This window comes from Equus quagga, chromosome 6 (genome assembly GCF_021613505.1).
Source record: "Equus quagga isolate Etosha38 chromosome 6, UCLA_HA_Equagga_1.0, whole genome shotgun sequence".
NCBI lineage: Eukaryota > Metazoa > Chordata > Mammalia > Perissodactyla > Equidae > Equus > Equus quagga.
The window spans coordinates 80,209,406-80,231,396 of NC_060272.1; the positions used below are offsets into that span (position 1 = coordinate 80,209,406).

Consider the following 21,991-nt stretch of genomic DNA (forward strand, 5'->3'; position numbering starts at 1 on the left):
TATTATGAAAGGTGTTGGAACCAGGATTTTTTAGTTCAAATCTTAGATCTGCCACTTATTAGTTCTGTGATACGAGGCAAGTCATCCCCATATCAAAACTCTGTTAGTGTCTTTATTTTATTAGGTTTTAGATATCCTGTTAGGATCTCAGTGTTTTCAGTTCAGTTCAACAAGTGTTTAATGAACACCTACTATGTGATTGACACTATCCTAGGGGATACATCCTCCCTGCTTTCCTTCCTTCCTTCTCTCCTTCATTCACTCAGTGCGTTTTTCTGAGTGTACATTCTATGTGCCAGAAACTGTGCTGTGTACTGAGGATACTCACGAAGAAGACAGACATATTTTTGCCTCCTAGGACTCCTAGTGGAGTAAAGCATTTAGAAAATTATAATGCAATAGTCTAAAAGGTATGACAGGGAAGTACAGGGTGCTGTGGGCTCACCTGATAGAGTACCTGAGCCAGCCTGGAAAGGACAGAGAAGGCAGCCCAGAGGAAGTGATGCCTGCACTGAGACTTATGACAAATAGGAGATGACTAGATAAGGGGAGCACAACGGGAGGGTGGGAGTATGTTGCAGCATCGCTGGAGCTTTATAGTGCCTGAAGGAGATTTAAGGACGGAGACATAGGCAGGGGCTGGACCAAGAAGGGCCTGATGAGTCTTGTTGAGAAAACTGGGTAAGGTTTGCCAAAGTTAGTTTCTGTTGCTTGCAACCAAAGAATCTACCAGACTCAAACTGAATCATAGATTCATACATCTCAAAGCTAGCAAGGAGCTCCAGAGATAATCTGGTTTGGAACCAACCCTTCGGGCAGATAAGGTATTATTAACCTACTTTATAGATGAGATGGATAACTCAGACTGAGGGAATATAAATAACCCATTCCGCAAGTCACAGTGAGTGAAAACAAGAACTTCAGCTTCTTGTCTCTCAGATGGAGTGGCTCACCCCACTGCCCCCACGTGTTTTTTGTTTCTTTTTTTGCTTTTTGGTTTTTGGTTTTTTTCGGAAGATTAGCCCTGAGCTAACTGCTGCTAATCCTCCTCTTTTTGCTGAGGAAGACTGGCCCTGAGCTAACATCTGTGCCCATCTTCCTCTACTTTATATGTGGGATGCCTGCCACAGCATGGCTTGCCAAGCGGTGCCATGTCTGTACCCAGGATCCGAACTGGCAAACCCCGGGCCACCGAAGCGGAACGTGTGCACTTAACCGCTGCAACACTGGGCTGGCCCCTGCCACCATGTTTTTATCACACACGGTTTCTAGTATAGTGCCTTTCTTTGGGAGAGAATCATCTTAGTAGAGATAGTAATGCAGAAAGTAAGCATGTCAGTTGAAAGCAGTAAGCAGAGAAAGCCACATTCTCTGGTAAGAGTGCCAGATCGTACTGCTTCCAACATTTAGAACAACATTGTTGGAATTTTTTTAACAACTCCCCATGTTAAAACATAGTTCTAATCTTCCCTAACTTCCCTTTTCCTGGAATTAATCCTCTCCTTACCCAGCTGACTCTTTTCTTGTGTTGAACAAAGCAAAGCAACTTATCCTTAGTGACTTCAGCAGCTCAGGGGCCATTCAGGAATGAAGGGCCCTGGAAAGGGTCCATCTAGAAGAGGCTGGGCTAGGAGCCACCTTGTGGACAGCGCTGTGCAACACGGCTGTTTAATGAGGTCAATGCCTTTGGTTTAAAAAAGGAACAGACTTGTATAGCAGAAGTATTTTTCAAAGTAATAAAAATGTTCAAATGAGTCCTGTGGTTTATCGCAACTCCTAGGAAACCCTTTCCAAACAGAGTTTCTCTCCAGTCTCTGTTGAGTGCAAACAGTACAGGTTACTGCTAGAGTATTGTTCATGATTGCAAAAAATTACAACTTAGACCAGAGCAGCAGTGTGGTCCACAGGGACCTCAGAGGGTCCACGAGACCCCCTTTTCCAAATCCACATCTGGGAGAGGCTGGACTTTCTCCACCTGCTTCAACCAGAACAACATATCACAACAGAATGTGGAAGCAGACAAGAATCCAGCTGTCTTCTATTAAACCAGATGTTCAAGAGATTTGCAAAATATAAAACAACACTGTTCATCCTATCACCATAACTTTTGTTTTGGAAAAGAGAGTTATTTTGCATAAAACATGTTATTTATGTTAACATGTAGTGGTTTTATTGTTATTTTTCAATTAATGAATAAATGTATTTTAAATTTCTTAGTTTTAATTTGTAGTGTGAAAAATTTGATAGATATAACCCTTTCTACTCCCCCACTCACACACACACAAAGTTCTTTGGGATCTTTAATAATTTTTAAGAATGTAAAGGAATCCTGAGCTCAAAAAGTTTGAGACCCGGTGGACTAGTGCAATGTGCCATGGACGAGCGTTGGAAACGCCACAGAACATGGACACTCCGTGGAAGCAGTTCCGTACTTTTCGAGGCCCTGGCTGGGCACCGCACGATGATGCAGAACCGGGTAATGTGTACTGGTCTTCTCATCAACCTCCATTTTGAAGGCTTAACATCTCCCACTTGTGTTGGTGCCTGGATGAGACACCTTACCCGCCGCACCACGTCTTTCTCCTCACCATCTCTGGCACCCTTGGATGCATCTCCCAGCCCACTGCCATGCAGAGACCAGCTGTGTGTGGACTCCACCAGCTCCGTGTGGCACCACCAATGGCAATCGCCTCATACCGGCACCCCAGGACCTCAGGCCCCACATTTGAGAACCCAGAAGTGCAGGGAAACTGCAGCCTGTGGGGTGGACCTTTGACCACTGAGATTTAGGAAAAGGCAGATATGTTGCTCTCCTTCCTGCCTGCCATGGGCCATGCTGAGGGACAGGCCTCTCTGCAGATGGTTCAGGAGCTGGAGTGGTTGACTGTGCTAGCTGTGGGTGGTGACCAGCTCCTTGGCCCCTGCTCAAGGTCCCACTCAAAAGTGCATTCTGTCAGTTAAGGCTAGGCAGAGTTCACCATTGACCACATTCTCAGCATCTACAAACTCTAAACGACCTTCAGAGGCAAGCAGCATTTTCGTTATACTTATCTGGCATTTAATTTGACTCTTAAGTCACAAGAATTAAAAGAAGAGCTTCCAAAACTACAGTCTCCTAAGAGCTAAGCTTTAGACTTTCCTAAAGTGACATTCTTTTCTATTACCCAAAATAACAAAAACGTCATTCACTGAAGTGTGTTCAGGCTCTCTCAAAGCTTTCAGAACATGAAGTCTCTATCCTTAACGAAATTTGGTTAAAATTGTGCAAGGGGCAAGCTTATCAAGTTAATATTTTATGTATTAAAGGAGAAATCAGCAATTCTTTTTTTTAGTTTTTATTTATCCTATTTACTTTTTTAAAAACTTTATTGAGGTATAATTTATATAATTCACATGTCATAAAATTCACACTTAAAAATCTACCATTCAGAGCCAGCCCTGATGGCCTAGTGGCTAAAGGTTCTGTGCAGCCCGCTTCAGCGGCCGGGGTTCAGTTCCCAGGCATGGAACCACATCACTTGTCCGTCAGTACTCATGTGGTGGCGGCTCACGTGGAAGAACCGGAAGAACTTACAACTATGCACAACTATGTACTGGGGATTTGGTGGGGGGTCGGGAGCAAGGAAGAAAGAAAAAAAAAGGAAGGAAGATTGGCAACAGATGTTAGCTTAGGGCGAATATTCTCCTGTGGAAAAAGAAAATTTTTTTAATAAAAATTAAAAAATATACTATTCAATACTTTTAAGTAAGTTTTTCTAGGTGTGCAACCATCACCATAATCCAGATTTAGGGTATTTTCATTCTCTTAATAAAATCCTCTATGCCCATTTACCATCCCCCAGCCCCAAACCCCAGGAAACCACTAACCTACTTTCTGTCTCCATACATTCACCCTTTCTGGATGTTTAAATAGAATCATACAATACGTGACCTTTTGTGTCTGGCTTCTTTTACTTAACATAATGTTTTTGGGGTTCGTTCATTATGTAGCATGTCTCAGTATTTCATTCCTTTTTCTGCTGAATAGTATTCCATTGTATGTGTCTGAGGCAAATAATCCATAACCAATCTATAAATCAAAATTGGGGTGAGTTTATGATGAGCCAAATGTGAGGTCCATATAGCCCGGGAGAGTCCTTCTACAAAGGACTCCAAAGAAGTGGGGGTGTACAGAGTGGTTATATACTGTCAAAGAGCGTGTATCACACATGATTGAAATGTCCTTTTTACAATAGTCGCAAGATTGCCCTGTCGGCACCGTGATTGATGGACACAGCAGGTAGTAGGTCCGCTGTCTGGGTGAGCATTGCAGGAAGCAGGTTTGGTGTCTCCAGCTGGGTGGTCACGGGTGAGCACAGCAAGCAATTCCTAGCCTAGGGAGACATGCTTATCCTTAAGGAGATGCCAATGTGGGGGACGTTGCATCTTTATCTTAAGGGCATTTGTTCTTGTCTTTGGGACATAGGAAATGCTTAACGTAGATATACAATGCATGCCCGATGGCCAGGTCAGACGCTTTTGGAAAAAAAACAAGATTAGGCCAAATCAGTTTTACACCAAATGGCTTCCACATATACTCCAATATATCCTATTGCTTGCCATTTCTATCATATAGATGTAATACGTTTTGTCCATTCACCAGCTGATGGATATTTGTTTTTTTTTCTGCTTTTTGGCTATTATGCATAATGCTGCTATGAATATTTGCATGGAATTATGTAGAGTTATGTTTTCATCTCTCCTGGGTAGATGCCTAGGAGTGAAATTGCTGTGTCACACAGCAAATTTATGTTTAGCTATCTAAGAAACTGCCCAACTGTTCTCCAAAGTGGCCGCTTCATTATCTTTAACCTATTTTTACTCCATTGGTAGTCTTATTGCAATCTTCACAGCCTCCTCAACCTTACAAATCAGAATACTGTATTCAATAACAACCACCTGGCTAATTTTCAATGTAAATTCGTCTTGTCATGCAAATAGATGGGGAGTGAAATAGTTGTACCCGGCTTGCATGCAAAGGGGCAGTCACTGTTACTTCTGCATCAGGGGCTCTGGAGGCAGGGAAGCTTTATCCAGAAGACCTGCACCCTCCGGCCCATGTTGTTCACTTGTTTTTCTTCTCCCCGAGGGCCCCCAGTACACAGCTGTATGTTCTAGTTGTAAGTCCTTCTAGTTCTGCTGTGTGGGACGCCACCTCAGGATGGTGTGATGAGCAGTGCTAGGTCTGTGCCCAGGGTCTGAACTGGTGAGACCCTGAGAGGCTGTAGCAGAGCGTGCGAACTTAACCACTCAGCTATGGGGCCAGCCCTCCATGTTGTTCACTTTTCCTTCTCCAGCTGTAGCGCTTTCCCTGCCAGGACCGCTGCGCACCAGTGAAGGGTCAGTTCATGTGAACAACAAGCAAGGCTGAGGGCAGTGGCCACTGCAGTCTCTATACGACACTTGAGGTCTCTTCTAGGTCTGCGTCTCAGACACTCACCTCAGGATCAACTCAGCCCACTGTCTTCTCTGGTTGAAGAACCTGTGTCCTCTTTCTGATGGCCAGAGGAGTAAAGTGCTCTTTGTTTGACTTAGGTCAACCTCTCCTGGTCAAAGTGCTCTTTGCACAGCCCCTCCCTCAATAAAGAGAGGATGCCCTGCTGCGCTCAGCCATAGGAAGACTGTTTGCTGATAGCCCTTGTTCAACCCTCAGCGGACCTCCTCCTTTTCCTTGGAAAAAGATTCGTTCTTCTCCCATCCCTCTGCCCTCCTCCCTCTTCTCTGCCTCTCTCCTCCCCTCCTCTGTCCTCCCCCTCCCTCTTCCCTTCTTTCCTTCCTTCAACAAACCTGCATTGAACGCTTACTAGCGCCAGGCATTGTGCAAGGAAACAAACTAACACCCAGTCCTGTATTAAGGAGTTCACACCATGGGGAAGACAAACACATAGACAGTTTTGTTTTATTAATATGATAAATTCTGGGATTAAAATAAGCAGGCTATTATGGAAATAATGAAAATTATTTTTAATATTTTTGATTTTCCTTTTAATTTTTATTGGAAGAATACATGAATAAATGTACAGAAATTTAAAATTTTTTATAAAGTCAAATTTGATCTTTTTTCTTTGAGGTTTTTAAATATATATTATTATTTATTCAGAAATTAAACATTGATCTTTTTATTTTAGTGTTCTTGTATTTTCACATCTACATTTAACTCATTAATCCATCCAAAACACATTTTCATGTACGACATCAGAAGAGACTCTGGCTTGATGTTTCTCAAAAGAGTTCATGTATTTAGTGTGCAATGAACACCTACAAAGCAACGGGAAAAACAATAGCATCCTGATATAAAAAACGGGTGAAGACTCTGAGTAAGAAATGCACAGAGGAAATACAAGGCACTAATAAATATATGGCAAATATTCAACCTAATCTTCACTATTAACTGAACAAATGCAAATTAAAACACCAAAATACCATTTTTCACTTATCAACATGGCAAGATTAAAAACAATAGCATTCTGATTCTAGAATGGTTACATAAAAATAGACATTCACGTGCTAATGATGAAAGTAAAAATAGTTACAGCTTTTCTGGAAAATGATTTCATGATAATTTCTAAGGAACCAATAAAAAATGGGGACAAACATTTATGAACAGAAGTATTTATTCCAATAGTAGTATTTTTGTTTTGGGGTTTTTTGTTTTTGTTTTTTTTTGGTAGAGGATGATTCACCTTAAGCTAACATCTATTGCTAATCTTCCTCCTTCTTTCTTCCTTTTCCCCCCACAAAGCTCCCAGTACCTAGTTGTGCATAGTTGTATAGTTCTTCTTGTTCTTCTATGTGAGCCACTGCCACAGCATGGCTACTGACAGACAAGTGGTGTGGTTCCACGACTGGGAACCAAACACAGGCCACCAAAGTGGAGCACGTTGAATTTTAACTGCTAGACCATCAGGGCTGGCTCTATAGTGGTATTTTAAAAAGAAATTACATGTCCAATAATATGAGGACAATTAAAAATATGGTATAACTCTATGCCATGTTGACATTTCATGAATCTTTAGAAATCCTATTTTCAAAAGTTTTTAATTACAAGCTAAATGATCACTCTATAACGTTAAGTTAAAAAATGCAGAATATAGAAGGAGGATCCAAGATGGCGCCGTGAGTAGTCCTCTTTGTCTCTCCCCCTTCGAGTCTACAATTATTTGGACACTTATCACTTAACAAAGGATATCCAGACAGCATCTCAGGACGTCTGAGAGACCCACGCGACTATACATTGGAAGGCGGACAGACTTTCCTCCAGGAGGATGTGGAAATAGGTGAAAACTCTCCGACCCCGACTGAACAGCCTAGTACCCGCAAGCGGCTTTCTTCCAACAAACGCCCCCAGAAGATCAACACACATCTAGGGCAGGAGCGAGCACACAACAGAGGAGCGACGGTGGAAACAGGTGACCAGAACCCTACCTAAACCCCCCGCAATTACTCCTAAACGCAGAGGGAAACTCTAGAGTTACACACCTGAGCCTGCGGGGAGAGTCTCTCTCCGACATTGGCGGGGAGATCCCGCCTAGTATTCACGGTGCCCGGAGGGTCCCAGAGAGAATCGCTGAGGGTAAGGAGGTCCCCCGGCTGCCACTGCCTGCACGGTGGGGCTAGGGATTGCTGGAGATCTCGGAGTGGACTGGGGCTGGGTGAAGCTCCAGAGGCCTGCTCCACGCCCCGGAGGGGAAGCTCCAGAGTTCTGCCCGGGCAGCAGACAAAACTCTCTGTCTGCCATTAGTGGAGGGGCCACGCCCAGCATTCACAACTCCAGGAAAGTTCTGGAGAGAATCCCAGAGGGCGAGGTGACCTCCAGCTGCCATTGCCCGCCCCGTGGGGCTAGGGATTGCCAGAGATCTTGGAGAGGACTGGGGCTGGGTGAAGCTCCAGAGGTGCGCTCCGCAGCCCAGAGGGGAAGCTCCAGAGTTCTGCCCAGGCAGCAGACAAAACTCTCTGTCTGCTATTAGCGGAGGGGCCACGCCCAGCATCCACAATACCAGGAGGGTCCCGGAGAGGAGAATATCAGGCAGGGCAGCAGCTGACCAGCTACCACTGAAATCAGGATCTCCAGCTATCCCCCGAGACAGGGCAAAGGGCTCCCCGAGTTCCTGGGGAACAGGACTGGGGCTGGGTGGAGTTCCAGCGACCCAGCTCCGTAGCCTAGGGGGAAACCCTACAGGCTCACAGCAGCCTCAGGGAAAGCCTCTGCACAGCACTAATAGAAAGCTCCCATCCGGCAGCCACAAGGCTGGAAGACCCCGGGACAAAAGTAGCATAGCTAGGTGAACTAATCACAGACTGTAGAAGATGCCAATAGCTCTCCTGCAACCCATAGTGGACAAGTGAGATTTTGTGGGTGCCAACAGTGATGGAGCAACAAATATAAGTGATCCCACCCCTGGCCGCTGGAAAAGCCCATAACACCGTTGCAGACCCCAAGGAGGGAGCACGTCTAGGTGGGCTGCAACAGTAGGCACCAGCAGCCTGAAGCCCCCCTGTGACGGCCCCCACGACAGAGGAGGGAATCCAGAGGACCACTGTGACTACGAGGAGGGGCCCAGGCCCAGTTAGCAACTGCGGATAGGGTTCCTGGTTGGTGCAGTATAAACAGCTGCTCCCCCACCACACCAGCAGAAACAAGTGGAAGGAGCAACTAAACTCTATCTCTATGCGGAGGCACAAATCAACAACATCAAGCAACATGAAAAAATACATTAAATCTCCAGCACAGAAGGAAAATAACAAATACACAGAAAACAATCCCAAAGAAAATGAGATATATAACCTAAATGATGATGACTTCAAAACAGCCATCATTAAAATACTCAATGAGTTAAGAGAGAATTCTGACCGACAACTCAACGAGTTCAGGAGCTATGTCACAAAAGAGTTTGATATGATAAAGAAGAACCAAACAGAAATATTGGAAATGAAGAACACAATAGAGGAGATTAAGAAAAATCTAGATGCACTGAACAGTAGGGCCGATAATATGGAGGAAAGAATTAGGAATTTGGAAGATGGCAATATAGAAATGCTGCAGGCAGAGGAGGAGAGAGAAGCAAGACTAAAAAGAAATGAAGAAACTCTCCAAGAATTATCAGACACAATTAGGAGATGCAACGTAAGGATTATAGGTATACCAGAGGGAGAAGAGAAGGAGAAAGGGGCAGAAAGCCTATTCAAAGAAATAATGGCTGAGAACTTCCCAAATCTGGTGAGAGAGATGGATCTTCAGGTGACAGAAGCCAATAGATCTCCAAACTTTATCAATGCAAGAAGACCAACTCCACGGCATATAGTAGTGAAGCTAGCAAAAGTCAACGACAAGGAGAAAATACTAAGGACAGCCAGGCAAAAGAAACTAACCTACAAAGGAACCCCCATCAGGCTATCAGCAGATTTCTCAGCAGAAACTTTACAGGCTAGAAGAGAGTGGAATGATATATTCAAAAATCTGAAGGACAAAAATCTACAGCCGAGAATTCTCTACCCAGTGAAAATATCCTTCAAATACAATGGAGAAATAAAACCTTTCCCAGATAAACAAAAATTAAGGGAGTTCATTGCCACAAAACCTCCTCTTCAGGAAATCCTCAGGAAAACCCTCATTCCTGAAAAATCCAAAAAAGGAAAGGGGCTACAAAACCAAGAGCAGAGGAGATATGTAGAAGGACAACAACAGAGAGTAGCAGCTCTTCATCAGAACAGATTAAACCATGGGACGAGAAACAAAGGAAATTGAAGAAAACCGGAAAACAAGACACAAAATGGTAGTGGTAGGCCCCCACATCTCAATAATCACTCTAAATGTAAATGGATTGAACTCCCCAATCAAAAGACACAGAGTGGCAGGATGGATCAAAGAACAAGACCCAACAATATGCTGCCTCCAGGAAACACACCTCAGCTCCAAAGACAAACACAGACTCAGAGTGAAGGGATGGAGAACAATACTCCAAGCTAATAATGAACAAAAGAAAGCAGGTGTCGCTATACTAATATCAGACAAGGTAGATTTCAAAGCAAAACAGATAAAGAAAGACAAAGAGGGACAGTATATAATGATAAAAGGGACTCTCCACCAAGAAGACATAACACTTGTAAGTATATACGCACCCAACACAGGAGCACCAAAATTTGTAAAGCAACTCTTAACAGAACTAAAAGAAGACATCAACAACAATACAATAATAGTAGGGGACCTCAACACACCATTAACACCAATGGACAGAACATCCAGACAGAAAATCAACAAGGAAATTATAGAATTAAATGAAAAATTAGACCAGATGGACTTAATAGATATATATAGAACACTTCATCCAAAAACAGCAGGTTACACATTCTTCTCAAGTGCACATGGAACATTCTCAAGGATTGACCATATTTTGGGAAACAAAGCAAACATCAATAAATACAAGAGAGATGAAATAATATCAAGCATCTTTTCTGATCATAATGCTATGAAACTAGAAATCAACTACAAGAAAAAAGCAGAGAAAGGTGCAAAAATGTGGAGACTAAACAACACGCTTCTGAACAAACAATGGATCCTTGAAGAAATTAAAGAAGAAATCAAATTTTATCTGGAGACTAATGAAAATGAGAACACGACATAGCAAATCATTTGGGATGCAGCAAAAGCAGTCCTAAGAGGGAAATTCATCGCAATACAGGCTCACCTCACTAAACAAGAAAAAGCTCACATAAGCAACCTAAAACGACACCTAACAGAACTAGAAAAAGAAGAACAAAGAAAGCCCAGAGTCAGTAAAGGAGGGAAATAATAAAAATAAGAGCAGAAATAAACGATATTGAAACAAAAAAGACAATAGAAAGGATAAATGAAACAAAGAGTTGGTTCTTCGAAAGAATTAACAAAATTGACAAACCTTTAGCCAGACTCACCAAGAAAAGAAGAGAGAAATCGCAAATAAATAAAATTAGGAATGAGAGAGGAGAAATCACAACAGATACCAATGAAATACAAGAGATCATAAGAGAATACTATGAAAAACTATATGCCAACAAATTGAACAACCTGGAAGAAATGGACAAATTCCTAGACTCCTACAATCTCCCCAAACTGAATCAGGAAGAAATGCAGAATCTGAATAGGCCAATCACAAGTAAGGAAATAGAAACGGTAATCAAAACCCTCCCCAAAAATAAGAGTCCAGGACCAGACGGCTTCTCTGGAGAATTCTACCAAACATTCAAAGAAGACTTAATACCTATTCTTCTCAAACTGTTCCAGAAAATTGAGAAAGATGGAGTGCTCCCTAACACATTTTATGAAGCCAACATCACTCTGATCCCCAAACCTGACAAGGACAACACAAAGAAGGAGAACTACAGGCCGATATCACTGATGAACATAGATGCAAAAATCCTCAACAAAATTTTGGCAAACCGAATACAGCAATACATCAAAAAGATTATACACCATGATCAAGTGGGATTTATACCAGGGACACAGGGATGGTTCAACATCCGCAAGTCAATCAACGTGATACACTACATCAACAAAATGAAAAACAAAAACCACATGATCATCTCAATAGATGCAGAGAAAGCATTCGACAAGATCCAACACCCATTTATGATAAAAACCCTCAATAAAATGGGTATAGAAGGAAAGTACCTCAACATAATAAAGGCCATATATGACAGACCCACAGCCAACATCATACTCAATGGACAAAAACTGAAAGCCATCCCTCTGAGGACAGGAACAAGACAAGGGTGCCCACTTTCACCACTCCTATTCAACATAGTACTGGAGGTGCTGGCCAGAGCAATTCGGCAGGAAAAAGAAATAAAAGGAATCCAAATAGGTAACGAAGAAGTAAAACTCTCCCTGTTTGCAGACGACATGATCTTATATATAGAAAACCCCAAAGAATCCATAGAAAAACTATTAGAAATAATCAACAACTACAGCAAAGTAGCAGGGTATAAAATTAACGTGCATAAATCAGTAGCATTTCTATACACTAACAATGAACTAACAGAAAAAGAACTCAAGAACTCAATCCCATTCACAATCGCAACGAAAAGAATAAAATACCTTGGGATAAACTTAACCAAGGAAGTGAAGGATCTATACAATGAAAACTACAAGACTTTCTTGAAAGAAATTGAGGATGACATAAAGAGATGGAAAGACATTCCATGCACATGGATTGGAAGAATAAACATAGTTAAAATGCCCATACTACCTAAAGCAATCTACAGATTCAGTGCTATCCCAATCAGAATCCCAAGAACATTCTTCACAGAAATTGAACAAACAATCCTAAAATTCATATGGGGCAACAAAAGACCGCGAATTGCTAAAGCAATCCTGAGCAAGAAAAACAAAGCCGGCGGAATCACAATCCCCAATTTCAAAACATACTACAAAGCTACAGTGATCAAAACAGCATGGTACTGGTACAAAAACAGGTCCACAGATCAATGGAACAGAATTGAAAGCCCAGAGATAAAACCACACATCTATGGACAGCTAATCTTCAACAAAGGAGCAGAGGGCCTACAATGGAGAAAAGAAAATCTCTTCAACAAATGGTGCTGGGAAAACTGGACAGCCACATGCAAAAGATTGAAAATTGACCATTCTTTTTCACCACACACCAAAATAAACTCAAAATGGATCAAAGACCTAAAGATTAGGCCTGAGACAATAAGTCTTTTGGAAGGGCATATAGGCAGTACACTCTTTGACATCAGTTTCAAAAGAATCTTTTCGGACACTATAACTCCTCAGTTGAGGGAAACAATAGAAAGAATAAACAAATGGGACTTCATCAGACTAAAGAGCTTCTTCAAGGCAAGGGAAAACAGGATTGAAACAAAAAAACAGCCCACTAATTGGGAAAAAATATTTACAAGCCACTTATCCGACAAAGGGTTAATCTCCATAATATACAAAGAACTCACACAGCTTAACAACAAAAAAAACAAACAACCCGATCAAAAAATGGGCAGAGGACATGAACAGACATTTCTCAAAAGAAGATATGAATATGGCCAATAGACACATGAAAAGATGTTCATTATCGCTAATCATCAGGGAAATGCAAATCAAAACTACACTAAGATATCACCTTACACCCGTTAGATTGGCAAAAACATCCAAAACCAAGAGCGACAAATGTTGGAGAGGTTGTGGATAAAAAGGAACCCTCATACACTGTTGGTGGCAATGCAAACTGGTACAGCCACTATGGAAAACAGTATGGAGATATCTCAAAAAGTTAAAAATAGAAATACCCTATGACCCAGCCATCCCATTACTTGGTATCTATCCTATGAACCTGAAATCAGAAATCTCAAGAGTCCGTTGCACCCCTATGTTCATCGCAGCATTATTTACAATAGCCAAGACATGGAACCAACCTACATGCCCAGAAACTGATGATTGGATAAAGAAGATGTGGTATATATACACAATGGAATACTACTCAGCCATAAAAAAAGACAAAATTGGCCCATTCACAGCAACGTGGATGGACCTCGAGGGTATTATGTTAAGCGAAATAAGCCAGTCAGAGAAAGACGAACTCTATATGACTCCACTCATAGGTGGAAGTTAGTATATTGATAAGGAGATCTGATCGGTGGTTACCAGGGAAAAGGGGGGTGGGGGGAGGGCACAAAGGGGGAAGTGGTGTACCCACAACATGACTAACAAAAATGTACAACTGAAATCTCACAAGGTTGTAATCTATCATAACATTAATCAAAAAAAAATGCAGAATATAAACTATGTATAGTGTGATCTCAATTATGGAATGTAGAGAGAAAAAAAGAAAGAAATACATCAAGTTTTTAAAGGTATGAGAAGAAATATGACAAAGTGTTAAAAAAAATGGTTGCTTCTTCTAGGTGGTGTGATTGTGGGTAATTTTCTCTTCCTCCTTCTTTATATTTTCTGTATATTTCTAAATTATCTACAATGAAAGTATGATTCTTTAATAATTATAAGAAGGTAAAAAAGGAGTTGGGCTGTGGGATCTCTAAGGTCACTTTTAGCCCTAAAATACCTTTTTTTTAAAAGATTTTATTTTTTCCTTTTCCTCCCCAAAGCCCCCCGGTACATAGTTGTATATTCTTTGTTGTGGGTCCTTCCATTTGTGGTATGTGGGACGCTGCCTCAGCGTGGTTTGATGAGCAGTGCCATGTCCGTGCCCAGGATTCGAACCAACGAAACACTGGGTCACCTGCAGCGGAGCGCGCGAACTTAACCACTCGGCCACGGGGCCAGCCCCTCACAGTCCATTCTTATTGTTAGGTTTTTTTGACCCTCCACAGATAACAGCAGACTATATTACAAGTTTGCTAATAGCAATGTTGTTTTGACACGTCATTGCCTGAGATTTCTAAATATTGGGCAAGATTTCAATGTTGTCTGTAGAGCTTAACAGCAAGATTGTGATCTTTTATGAAGTTTGTTGACACTGCCAGAAGACTGAACCTCAGGATAGTAAAGCAAGGACACAATAATAAAGTTTTACTTGGATGTCAGCATCATGACAGAGTAAGTTCTTCCCTTCGTCTCTCCTCTCTAAATTACAATTAAACAGACATCCATTAACCAACAGAGGATTCCCTACACAACACAACAGGATGCCTGAGGATCTATGCAGCTAGCCATCTGCAGGTGAGTGGACTGGACTCCTGGGAAGCAGTGGAGCTAGGGGAACAGACTTCTCCCCCTTTCTGGTGGCAGTGATACAGGACATTGGTCCTCACACAGTGGCCAGAGTGACTGTGAGTGGAGGCGGGGAAGCACAGCCCACAAGAGCACCCAACTAACATGGCGGCACTACCTGCACAAATGCTCCCCACTGAGTGATGGCAGCTCAGCCTGTGTGAAGGCACCCTGCGTGCCAAGTGCAGCAGCCTAGCCCACACTAGGGTGCCTTGCCTGCCTAGTGCAGCAGCCCATCCCAAAAGAAGGTGGCCCACCTGCATGAATGCTCCACACCAAGTGGTGAGAGCTCAGTCTGTGCAAAGAAGCCCTTCCTGCCAAGCACAGCAGCTCAGCTGGGCCTACCTATGAAGCACAGGAGCCATGCCCACGTGAGCATGACCTGCCCATGTAGCACAGCAAGCCCAGCTGCAACCTACCTGCCAAGCACAGCAGCCCTGCCCACATGAAAGCAACCCACCAAGTGGTTGTGGCCAGCCCATAAGAACACAGAGTGGCCCAACGAGCACAACTACTAGAAGATGAGGCAGGAACAGAAAACACAGCCCCTGATCCTACCCTAGTGGTGGTAGGTGGAATCTGAGACCTGATACTACAACAAATGTGCTGGTAGAGGATCAATTTATCAAACACTATGAAAAAGTACAGTAACACTACAGAAAAGAAGGAAAATGACATCTCCAGAAACCAAACCTGAAGTCACAGGAGATTACAATCTAAATGACAGAGAATTTAAAACAGCTGTCATAAAGAAACTCAACGAGCTACAAGAAAACACAGAAAGACAGGTCAATGAGCTCAGAAGTAAAATTAATGAACAGAAGGAACACTTCATCGAAGAGACTGAAGACCTTAAAAAAACCATACAGAAATTCTGGACATGAATAACACACTTAATGAGATAAAAAATAATGTAGAAACCATAAAAAAATAGAGTAGACCTTATGGAGGACAGAATTAGTGAATTAGAAGATAGAATGCTTCACGTGGAGGAGGAGAGAGAATTGAGATTTTTTTTAAATGAAGAAATTCTTCAAGAAATATTTGACTCCATTAGGAAAAGCAATATAGGGATTAAAGTATTCCAGAGGGAGAAGAGGAGAAAGGAGCAGAGAGCTTGTTCAAAGAAATAATAGCTGAGAACTTCCCAAACCTGGGGAAAGAACTGGACTTACAAGTGCATGAAGCCAAACAGAACTCCTAATTACATCACTGCAGAAAGACCTTCTCCAAGGCATAAAACTGTCAAAGTCAATGACAAAGAAAAAACATTAAGGGCAGAAAGTCAGAAGAAAATAACCTATAAAGGAACTCTGATCAGGCTTTAAGCAGATTTCTTAGCAGAAAACTTACACATTGGAGAGAATGGAATGATATCTCCAAAATACTGAAAGACAAAAACTTTCAGCAAAGAATACTCTATCCAGCAAAATTATCCTTCAGATACGACAGAGAAATAAAAGCCTTCCCAGATAAACAAAAGCTGAGGGAGTTCATTGCCACTAGATCTGCCTTACAAGAAAGGATGAAGAAAGCCCTCCTACCTGAAACAAAAAGGCAAAAGTTTACAAAACTTTGAGCAAGGAAACAAATAGACAGAAAAAAATCAGAAAATTGAAGCTCTCTAACAGAATACTTTAGCAAACACTTAATTATAACATAAAAGATAAAGGGAAGGAAAGCATAAAAAATAACTATAAACACTTCAATTTAGTCACAAAATTACAACACAAAAAAGAATAATTTGTGACAACAATAACACAGCAGGAGAAAAGGGAAGGGACAGAACCTGCTCAGGCTAATGGAGATAAGAGGCTATTAGAAAATGGACTAGCTCATCAATGAGATCTTTTATACAAACCTCATGGTAACCACTAAACAAAAAAATCAGAGTAGAGTCATAAATCATAAGTAAAGAGAAAACTGAGAAAAACATCACAGAAATCCACTAACCTGAAATGGCAGTCAGAAATACAAGGGAAAGAAAAAATGGAAATGTAGAACAACCAGAAAACAAGAGGTAAAATAAAAGTATTCAGCCGTCATATATCAATAATCACTCTAAATATAAGTGGATTGAATTCACCAATCAAAAGACAAAGAGCAGTTAAATTAAAAAATAAGACCCAACAATATGCTGCCTCCAGGAAACATATCTCAGCTCTAAAGACAAACATAGGCTCCGAGTGAAGGGATGGAAAATGATACTCCAAGCAAATAGCAAGCAAAAGAAAGCAGGTGTATCCATACTTATAGCAAGCAAAGCAGACTTCAAGATGAAAAAGATAATGAGAGACAAACAGGGGCAGTATGTAATGATAAAAGGGACATTCCACTAAGAGGACATAATGTTACATGCAATTAACACAGGAGCACCAAAGTATATAAAGCAACTATTAACAGACATAAAGGGAGAAAGTGAAAGCAACACAATAAGACTAGGGGACAACACCCCACTTACATCAATGGATAGATCACCCAGACAGAAAGTCAACAAGGAAAGATTGGCCTTAAATGAAACACTAGACCAGATGGACTTAATAGATATCTATAGAACACTCCATCTAAAAACAGCAGAATATGCATTATTCTAAAGTGCACATGCAACATTCTCAAAGATAGATCACATTTTTGGAAACAAGGCAAGCCTCAAAAAATTTACGAAGATTGAAATCATAGCAAGCATCTTTTCTGATTATAATTCTATGAAACTAGAAATCAACTACAAGAAAAAAGCTGGGAAAGTCACAAATATGTAGAGACTAAACAACAATGAGACTGAATAACCAATGGATCAATGAAGAAATCAAAGGAAAAATAAAAAAATATCTGAGACAAATGAAAATGAAAACACAACATACCAACTTCTTATGGGATGCAGCAAAAGCAGTACTAAGAGGGAAATTTATAGCAATACGGGCCTACCTCAACAAACAAGAAAAATATCAAGTAAGTAATCTTACATTACATCTAACAGAACTAGAAAAAGAAGAACAAACAAAAGCCCAAAGTCAGAAGAAGGAGGGAAATAATAAAAATTAGAGCAGAAATAAATGATATAGAGACTAAAGAAACAATAGAACGGATCAATGGAACTAAGAGATGGTTCTTTGAGAAGAAACAAAATTGACAAACCCTCAGGCAGACTCACTAAGGAAAAAAGAGAGAAGGCTCAAATAAATAAAACTGGAAATGAAAAAGGAGAAACCACAATGGATACCACAGAAATACAAAGGATTATAAGAGAATACTGTGAAAAACTATATACCAACAAATTGGATAATCTAGAATAAATGGATAAATTCTTAGAATCATACAACCTCCCAAAACTGAAGTCAAGAAGAAATAGAGAATCTGAATAGACCAATCACATGTAAAGAGATTGAAACAGTAATCAAAAACCTCCCCAAAACAAAAATCCAGGACCAGATGTCTTCTCTGGAGAATTCTACCAAACATTCAAAGAAGACTTAATACCTATCCTTCTCAAACTCTTCCCCAAAATTTAAGAAGACAAGACGCTTCCTAACTCATTCTACGAGGCCAAGAATACCCTGATACCAAAACCAGACAAGGACAACACAAAAAAGGAAAATTACAGGCCAATATCGCTGGTGAACATAGATGCAAAAATTCTTAACAAAATATTAGTAAATCAAATACAACAATACATTAAAAGGATCATACACCACGATCAAGTGAGATTTATACCAAGGATGCAGTAATGGTTCAACATTCGCAAATCAATGTGATACACCACATTAACAAAATGAGGAATAAAAATTACATGATCATCTCAATAGATGCAGAGAAAGCATTTGATAAGATCCAACATTCATTTATGATAAAAACTATCAATAAATTGGGTACAGAAGGAAAGTACCTCAACACAATAAAGGCCATATATGATAAACCCACAGCCAACATCATACTTGATGAAAAACTAAAAGCCATACCTTTGAGAACAGGAAGAAGACAAGGGTGCCCACTCTTACCACTGTTATTCAACATAGTACTGGAGATTTGGCCAGAACAATTAGACAAGAAAAAGAAATAAAAGGTATCCAAACTGGAAAGGAAGAAGTAAAACTCTCACTGTTTATGGATGACATGATTCTATATATAGAAAACTGAAAGGAATACACCAGAAAACTGTTAGAAATAATCAACTACAGCAAAGTTGCAGGGTACAAAATCAACATACAAAAATCAGTTGCATTTATATACACTAATAATGAACTAGCAGAAATAGAAATCAAGAATAAAATCACAACAAAAAGAATAAAATATCTAGGAATAAATTTAACTAAGGAGGTGAAAGACCTATACACTGAAAACTATAAAACATTATGGAAAGAAATCAAAGAAATGGAAAGACATTCCATGCTCATGGATTGGAAGAATAAATATAGTTAAAATGTCCGTAAAGCAATCTATAGATTCAATGTAATCCCAATCCGAATCCTGATGACACTCTTCACAGAATTCCAACAAAGAATCCTAAAATTGATATGGAACAAAAGACCTCGAATAGCCAAAGAAATCCCGAGAAAAAATAATAAGCTGGAGGCATCACAATCCCTGAATTCAAGCTATACTACAAACCTATAGTAATCAAAACAGCATGGTACTGGCACAAAAACAGACACACAGATCAATGGAACAGAACTGAGAGCCCTACACTTGTCAGAATGGGTATAATTAACAAGACAAAAAATAGCAAGTGTTGGAGAGGGTATGGAGAAAAGGGAACCCTAATCCACTGCTGGTGGGAATGCAAACTGGTGCAGCCACTATGGAAAACAGCATGGAGAGTTCTCAAAAAATTAAAAATAGAAATACCATAGATCCGGTTATTCCACTATTGGCACCTATGCTAACATCTGTTGTCAATTTTTGCTTTTTTTTTTTTCTTCTTCTCCCCAAAGGCCTCTCGGTACATAGCTGTATATTCTAGTTGTAGGTCCTTCTGGCTGTGCTATGTGGGACTCAACATGACCTGATGAGTGACAAAGAACAAGAAAAGAACAATTCAAAGAGGAGGCCGGTCCCGTGGCCAAATGGTTAAGTTCACACGCTCTGCTTCGGCTGCCCAGGGTTTCACCGGTTTGGATCCTGGGTGCGGACATGGCACCACTCATCAGGTCATGTTGAGTCCCACATAGCACAGCCAGAAGGACCTACAACTAGTATACAGCTATGTACCGAGAGGCCTTTGGGGAGAAGAAGAAAAAAAAAAAAGCAAAAATTGACAACAGATGTTAGCATAGGTGCCAATCTTTAAAAAAAAAACCAATTCAAAGAGATTTCTGCATCCCTGTGTTCATCGCAGCACTATTCACAATAGCCTAGACTTGGAGGCAACCCAAGTGCCCATCAACAGATGATTGGATAAAGAAGGCGTGGTATATATATACAATGCAATACTACTCAGCCATAAAAGAAGACAAAATTGTGCCATTTGTGACAATATGGATGGACCTTAGGGGATTATGTTAAGCAAAATAAGCCAGACAGAGAAAGACAAACACCAGATGATTTCACTCATATGTGGAAGATAAACTAACACATGGACAAGGAGAACAGATCAGTGGTTCTCAGAGGGGAAGGGGTGGCAGGGAGGGCAAAAGAGGTAAAAGGTCAGATACATTTATGGTGACGGATAAAAACCAGACTATTGGTGGTGAACACGATGCAGTGTATACAGAAACTGACATATAATAATGTACACCTGAATTATACAATATGACCTCAACAAAATAAATAAAAAAAAGCTTTACTTGCAAATGTGACATTACAAGTAGTGTAACAGTTAGTATAGCACTTAATCATCCAAGAGATTTTAATTTTACTACATTACGATAACACTTCCATTAGTTTAAGACAAGGAGATAAGCCCAGTCTACTCAGAATGGTAAACAAACAAGTATAAACTAGTGCACTTGAATGTGTGACCACATGTCTGTCACTCCCAAATTTTTGTCCTTTGTTCCCACCTGGGGAAAAGGTGTACAGAAGTGGAGAATGGGTGTCTTAACTCTGGGCCTCCACCCTGCTCAAAGGAGGCACTAAGAGTTTCTCACTAGCTGGCCAGGGATCTTCCTTCTTTGAGTCACTGTGGGAGGAACCAACTGAGGCTCTGGGCTGGTGGCTCTTGCTCAAATCAAAGCAGGGCATTTGGCCCCTAGTGGGCTTCAGGCCCAAAGCCCCTCTGGGTCTTGACTGTTGCCCCTCACAGTGGTCTTGCTCTTTATTCCCACAGTCAAGGCATTGGGCCCCCTTCTGGGATGAGTATCCTGGATTAGGTCCCAGGCCTTTGGGGAGCCAACCCAGAGACCCTGACCTGTTTCTCCTCTTTCTCCATCTGTCCCATACTTTTGTATCCTGCTACACAAAAGCCCATTTCTTTTCTCTTCTTTCACAGCAGACCTTTAGATGATCCCTTAAAACCAGAATCCAATTCTTTAGCACTCCTCCACCCCTACCTGCAATGGGTTCCTCTCTCCTCCTGAGCAACGATGGGCACATCACTTCCTGTACAAGGGTTAGCATTCACCGCTACTCGGCCCGGTCGCAGACTGGCCTGAAGGAGTGCAGTGCCCTCTGTGCCTATTCATCAGTTCCCTACCGAAGACCGATCTGCAGCTCCCAGAGCTCCAGCCACTGACTGAGTAGGAACAGCCACTAAGTATTCTTAAGCTGTTCTTCCACAGAAAATGAAAATAAGATTGATGGAAAATATAGTTTCAAAAAAAAGCATATCTTTGTACACGAATCTTTTTCTGCATCTCTAAGTATATCCTTAAGAACATTTTTTAAGGCACTTCTTACATATTTCCAAATTGATTTCCCAGAAGGGTTATGCCAATTTATATGCCCAGGAGAGTGTTAATTTCACACATACCTTTTGTGAATGTTACCTTCATTTTATTCTTTAAATATTTCATTTCTGTATTTTGAATATGCAACATAATGTTTCACATAGGCTTTTTTTTCTTCTCCCCAAAGCCCCCCAGGTACATAGTTGTATGTCCTTCTGGTTCTGCTCTGTGGGACGCTGGCTCAGCATGGCTTGACGAGTGGTGCTAGGTCTGTGCCCAGGTTCCAAACTGGTGAAACCCTGGGCCGCCGAAGCAAAGGGTGTGAACTTAACCATGAGCCACGGGGCTTTTCTTTCATTCCAGAATTACAGCTGAGGCCCAAAGCCATGCACAAAAGACGTTAAGAACTCCA

At 41.1% G+C, this 21,991-nt stretch overlaps 1 pseudogene; it reads left to right on the plus strand.

The window, feature by feature from the left end:
• The first annotated feature begins 2,367 nt into the window (after positions 1-2,367).
• Positions 2,368-21,991, plus strand: part of LOC124240746 (CCR4-NOT transcription complex subunit 4-like) — a 31,054-nt pseudogene continuing 11,430 nt past the window's right edge.